The sequence below is a fragment of the Lathyrus oleraceus genome, chromosome 1 (genome assembly GCF_024323335.1).
Source record: "Lathyrus oleraceus cultivar Zhongwan6 chromosome 1, CAAS_Psat_ZW6_1.0, whole genome shotgun sequence".
In the NCBI taxonomy this organism is placed as follows: Eukaryota; Viridiplantae; Streptophyta; class Magnoliopsida; order Fabales; family Fabaceae; genus Lathyrus; species Lathyrus oleraceus.
Genome location: NC_066579.1, coordinates 121539813 through 121545029, shown reverse-complemented (window position 1 = coordinate 121545029; position 5217 = coordinate 121539813). Strand labels below are relative to the sequence as shown.

At 39.0% G+C, this 5217-nt stretch overlaps 1 non-coding gene across 1 annotated transcript; it reads left to right on the top strand.

Annotated features, from left to right (window-relative positions):
• The first annotated feature begins 2478 nt into the window (after positions 1 to 2478).
• On the top strand, positions 2479 to 2585 carry LOC127116005 (small nucleolar RNA R71). Its single transcript, XR_007800997.1, has one exon. It is a non-coding gene; the product is annotated as a small nucleolar RNA R71 (small nucleolar RNA).
• The last annotated feature ends 2632 nt before the right edge of the window (positions 2586 to 5217 follow it).

The window sequence follows — 5217 nt, the reverse complement described above, 5'->3', positions numbered from 1 at the left end:
GTTGCAGGAGCATTACACAAGCCAAACGACATTCGTCTATAAGCGAAGGTACCAAAAGGGCACGTGAACGTTGTCTTTTCTTGGTCATCAGGGTGAATTGGTATTTGAAAGAAACCTGAGTAACCGTCTAGATAGCAGAAATGAGAATGTTTGGCTAATCGTTCTAACATCTGGTCAATGAATGGTAGAGGGAAATGATCTTTTCGGGTTGCTTTGTTTAGTTTCCTGTAGTCAATGCACATTCTCCATCCCGATTCGATTCGTTTGGTTATAGTTTCTCCTTTTTCATTTTCAATGACTGTTACACCTCCTTTCTTTGGTACTACGTGTACAGGACTAACCCATTTTCTATCAGATATAGGATATATGATACCTGCCTCTAATAACTTGGTTATTTCCTTCTTCACTACCTCACTCAGGATCGGGTTTAGTCTCCTCTGGTGTTCCCTAGAAGTTTTACAGTCTTCTTCTAGCATGATGCGGTGCATACAAATAGAGGGACTTATTCCTTTAAGATCGGTGATGTTGTAACCTAGTGCGGTTGGATATTTTCTTAAGGTATGCAGGAGTTTTTCTGTTTCGAGTCTTCCTAGGTCAGCATTAACTATCACTGGTCGTTCAAGCTCTAAGTCTAGGAATTCATATCTCATATTCTTGGGAAGTGTTTTCAGGTCTAAGGTTGGTTTCTTAAGGCATTGCGTAGGGTCCGGTGTTATTGCTAAACATTGGTTAAGTTTGTCTTCTACAAGATAGTCAGATGATTTGTCTTTTTCTAACTCCGTTTCTTTTATGCATTCATCGATGATATCCATGAAGTAACATGTATCTTCTATTGCAGGTGCTTTCAAAAATTGGGAAAGAATGAACTCAATTTTCTCTTCTCCTACTTCAAAAGTGAGTCGTCCTCGTTTCACGTCTATGATTGCACCGGCAGTTGCTAAGAACGGTCTTCCCAGTATAATGGGTGTAACTTCATCTTCTCTAATATCCATAATTATAAAATCAGTTGGAATGTAGAATTGACCTATGCGCACTGGAACGTTTTCAAGAATTCCTACAGGATATTTGACGGAACGATCTGCTAGTTGCACAGACATTTTAGTTGGTCGTAATTCTCCCATTTCAAGTCTCTTGCATATGGATAAAGGCATAACACTAATACCGGCTCCTAAATCGCATAAGGCTTTGTCAATGACAAATTTTCCTATGTGACAGGGTATAGAGAAACTACCTGGGTCTTTAAGTTTAGGAGGCATATTCTGGATTATAGCGCTACATTCAGCGGTGAGTGTAACGGTTTCGCTATCTTCAAGTTTCCTTTTATTAGAAAGAATTTCTTTTAAAAACTTGGCATATGAGGGCATCTGCATAATAGCTTCTGTAAACGGAATTGTGACGTTTAATTGTTTTAGTAGGTCAACAAATTTTTTAAATTGGCCCGCATCTTTGGTTTTAATAAGCCTTTGAGGGTAAGGGATAGGTGGTTTATAAGGTGGTGGAGGTACATAAGGTTCCTTCTTTTCTACGGTTTCCTTGTTACTCTCTTCCTTTTCCTTAGGTTCACTTTCCTCCTCAGTTGACTTTTTAGAGTTTGGGTTTTCTATCCTTGGGTCAGACGGTCCTTCCACTTCCGTTCCACTTCTCAGTATAATTGCATGAGCGTGGCTTCTTGGGTTAGGTTGGGGTTGGCCAGGAAACGTACCAGTTGGGGCAGCAGTAGGCGCTTGTTGTTGAGCTACTTGTGAAATTTGCGTTTCCAGCATTTTGTTATGAGTAGCCAGGGCATCTACTTTACTTGCTAGTTGTTTAATTTGTTCGCCAGTGTGTACATTCTGGTTTAAGAAATCTTTATTGGTTTGCTGTTGAGAAGCTATAAAGTTTTCCATCATGATTTCCAAGTTGGACTTCCTAGGGGCGTTATTGTTAGGTGTAGATGGGATCGGCTTCTGATATCCCGGAGGTATAGCTGGGGCTTGATTTGGAGATTGTCCAGGTGCGTATAAAGCATTATTACTCTTATATGAAAAATTGGGATGATTCTTCCAATTTGAGTTATAGGTGTGCGAGTAGGGGCTTCCTTGAGCATAGTTTACTTGCTTCGCTTGGATTCCTGTTAGGAGTTAACAATCTGCAGGAGTGTGACCTTGGATTCCGCAGACTTCGCAATTCTGAGTTATGGCAACTACGGTGGCTGGAGGTGATACATTTAAACTTTCAATTTTCTGGACCAGAGCATCCACTTTTGCATTAACATGATCAAGGTTACTTATCTCGTACATGCCAGTTTTCGTTTGAGGTTTTTCTACCATTGTTCGTTCGCTTCCCCACTGATAGTGGTTTTGAGCCATGCTTTCGATAAGTTGGTAAGCGTCAGCATAAGGTTTGTTCATTAGTGCACCACCTGCGGCGGCGTCTATTGTTAACCTCGTGTTGTACAGGAGACCATTATAGAAGGTATGAATTATTAACCAGTCTTCTAAACCATGGTGTGGACAAAGTCTCATCATGTCTTTGTATCTTTCCCATGCTTCGAAAAGAGACTCGTTATCTTTCTGTTTAAATCCATTTATCTGGGCTCTTAACATAGCTGTTTTGCTTAGCGGAAAGTATCGAGCAAGAAAAACTTTCTTCAACTCGTTCCATGTGGTGACTGAGTTGGAAGGAAGAGATTGAAGCCATCTTCTAGCGCTATCTCTTAATGAGAAAGGAAAAAGACGAAGTCGAATTGCCTCTGAAGTGACACCATTAGCTTTAACAGTATCAGCGTATTGGACAAATACGGATAAATGAAGGTTTGGATCCTCAGTAGGATTTCCAGAGAATTGGTTCTGTTGTACTGCCTGCAACAGTGAAGGTTTGAGTTCAAAGTTGTTTGCTTCGATTGCGGGTGGAGCAATACTTGAATGCGGTTCATCTTGCGATGGAGCGGCGTAATCTCTAAGAGCACGAACTGGTTCTGCCATCTCGGGTATCGAAGGGAAAATATTTTTGAAATCAGGGAGTTCAACAGGAGGGAGATTGTTTGCAGCACGATATTCCCGAATTCGTCGTAAGACTCGAAGATATAGTTCGATATCGTTGATTCGTAAGTAGAACGGCTCGCCTTGTGAGCGAGTGTGTGGCATACAAATCAACGAAAGAAAGAAAAAAGAAAGAAAAGCCTTAGTCTCTACAGCGTAACAGAAGAGTTATGATATCGACTAAACAAAAGTCCCCGGCAACGGCGCCAAAAACTTGATCGCGACTTTATGAGTCGAATTTGGGGTACAAACTACAAGTGCCCAGTTCTATCGCGTAGTTTTAAAAGATATCGATCCCACAGGGACTTATGAATCGATATACCGTTATCTAAGGTTACTTCGTAAAGCTAAGGCAGGTAATGCTTTGATTGTTTGGGGGAAAAGCTAAAACTAAAATAAGATCTGAAATAAATATCTAATAAGCGGATATCGGTATGTAGTTCATCGTAATTAGGGAATCAATTCTTTGTTGGTTTCTTGGTTTTAAAATAAATCTTTTCAGTTGACGCTATTGATTAAAAGTTTTATCTCAAACTCTCGCTCTGTTGAATAAACTATGATTTTATATTAACGTAGCTGTCACTTATAGTTAAGTCAAAAACCACTTTTTGAAAACAATAGGATCCGTAGAAACTCTTTTTAAGAAAACACTAATCGTTTAAACACCCTTATCTCAAACTCTCGCTCTGTTGACTTAGGTTATATAATTAAATTCAAATGCTTAACTCTCGTCCTCACATTCAATCTTTAAAAATACTTTTTGAAAAAGGTTAGAATTTAATTAACTCTAAAAATTGCTCTCGCCCTGATCTAGAATTAATGTCCAATTTACACTATCCAGTCAAAAACTCAAACTCTCGCTCTATTGCTTTTAACTTCTTTATGTCTTTTACTTTCGTACAAAAACCTTGTTATTAAACCTGTAAATTGAGACCGTAAAAAGAGTGATTTTAATTTTAAACTTAATTAAACCAATTTGGTTTTGATTCCTTCATTCCGTTTACTCTACATACCGATACCTAAGTAAATCAGCCAGACATGCTAAACAGACTTAAATAATTATCATGCATAAACAGATTCATCTCAGGCAAATAGTATAAATACACAGTAAAACAGGGCATATATAAATTCAAACAATAATTAAAGAACCTGAGAAATTAAATAGCAGTCTTGAACACTCCACCACAGGCCGGTTGGATTTGTTCTTGAATCCTTCAATCAGGCAGGAAAATAAAAGCGAAGGAATAAAAAAACTAGATTCTAACGTAAGGTTAGATCCGGTAAAAGGTACACAATAGTTTCCGGTGTAGAAACTATTGTGCGAAAAATAATTAACTAAATGCTAAAAAGGAAAATAGAAATTGCAAGGGAAAACAATATAAAACTCGTACAAGTATTGCTGTAAAAATATGCTTAAGCTGCTGGAAAAGAAAAAATGCGAAAAAGCGAAAACGGCAAAGAAATCTGGAAAAAAGTGTGTGTCCGCGAGAGCTTTCCAAAAAGCTCTATTTATATAGATACTTATTGCAACTGCTTCCAAGGGTTTTCCGTAAATATAGCCATTACGTTGTAAAAGGGTCAAGCGTGAAAGTAGCTTCAACGTGGTCTGTTGCGCTCCTGGTGCCAAAAATATAGGGGAATGGTGTGACGTCCGTCACACCATGTGTGACGCTCGTCACAGGAGTGTGCAAGGCGTGACGCTCGTCACAGCCCTTGTGACGCTCGTCACAGGCACAGCGCCTGTGCTTTTTGGGCTGGGCTTTGGCTTTTGATATTTGCTTCTTTTCATTCCTTTTTGCACCTCCTTTTCTTCCTTTTTTACTTGTGCTTCAAATAAACCACCTGAGATAAATAGAAAGAAAATACTGCGTAATATCTAATAAAATGAAATAAATTGAAGTAAATAATAATATAATTTAATTAAATTGAGTCCTAGAATGTGATACTATTTCATGTTATCAAGAGATAAGCCCGCTATCCAGGCTTGAGCGTACACATAAGTGTTAAAGTGGATAGTCATGAGGCTTGCGTGGCATGTTGCTACGTTAAGTCGTTCATGAAGACCCACATCCAGACGAGGTTTCTTTTGGATATATTTTGTCCTATGGGTGTTCCATAACGACAGGTGTTCCTCTAGAAATCATCGACGCTGGTGACCATTTCCCGAGAACTCAGTCGAGGCCTCTCCTCCGAGATG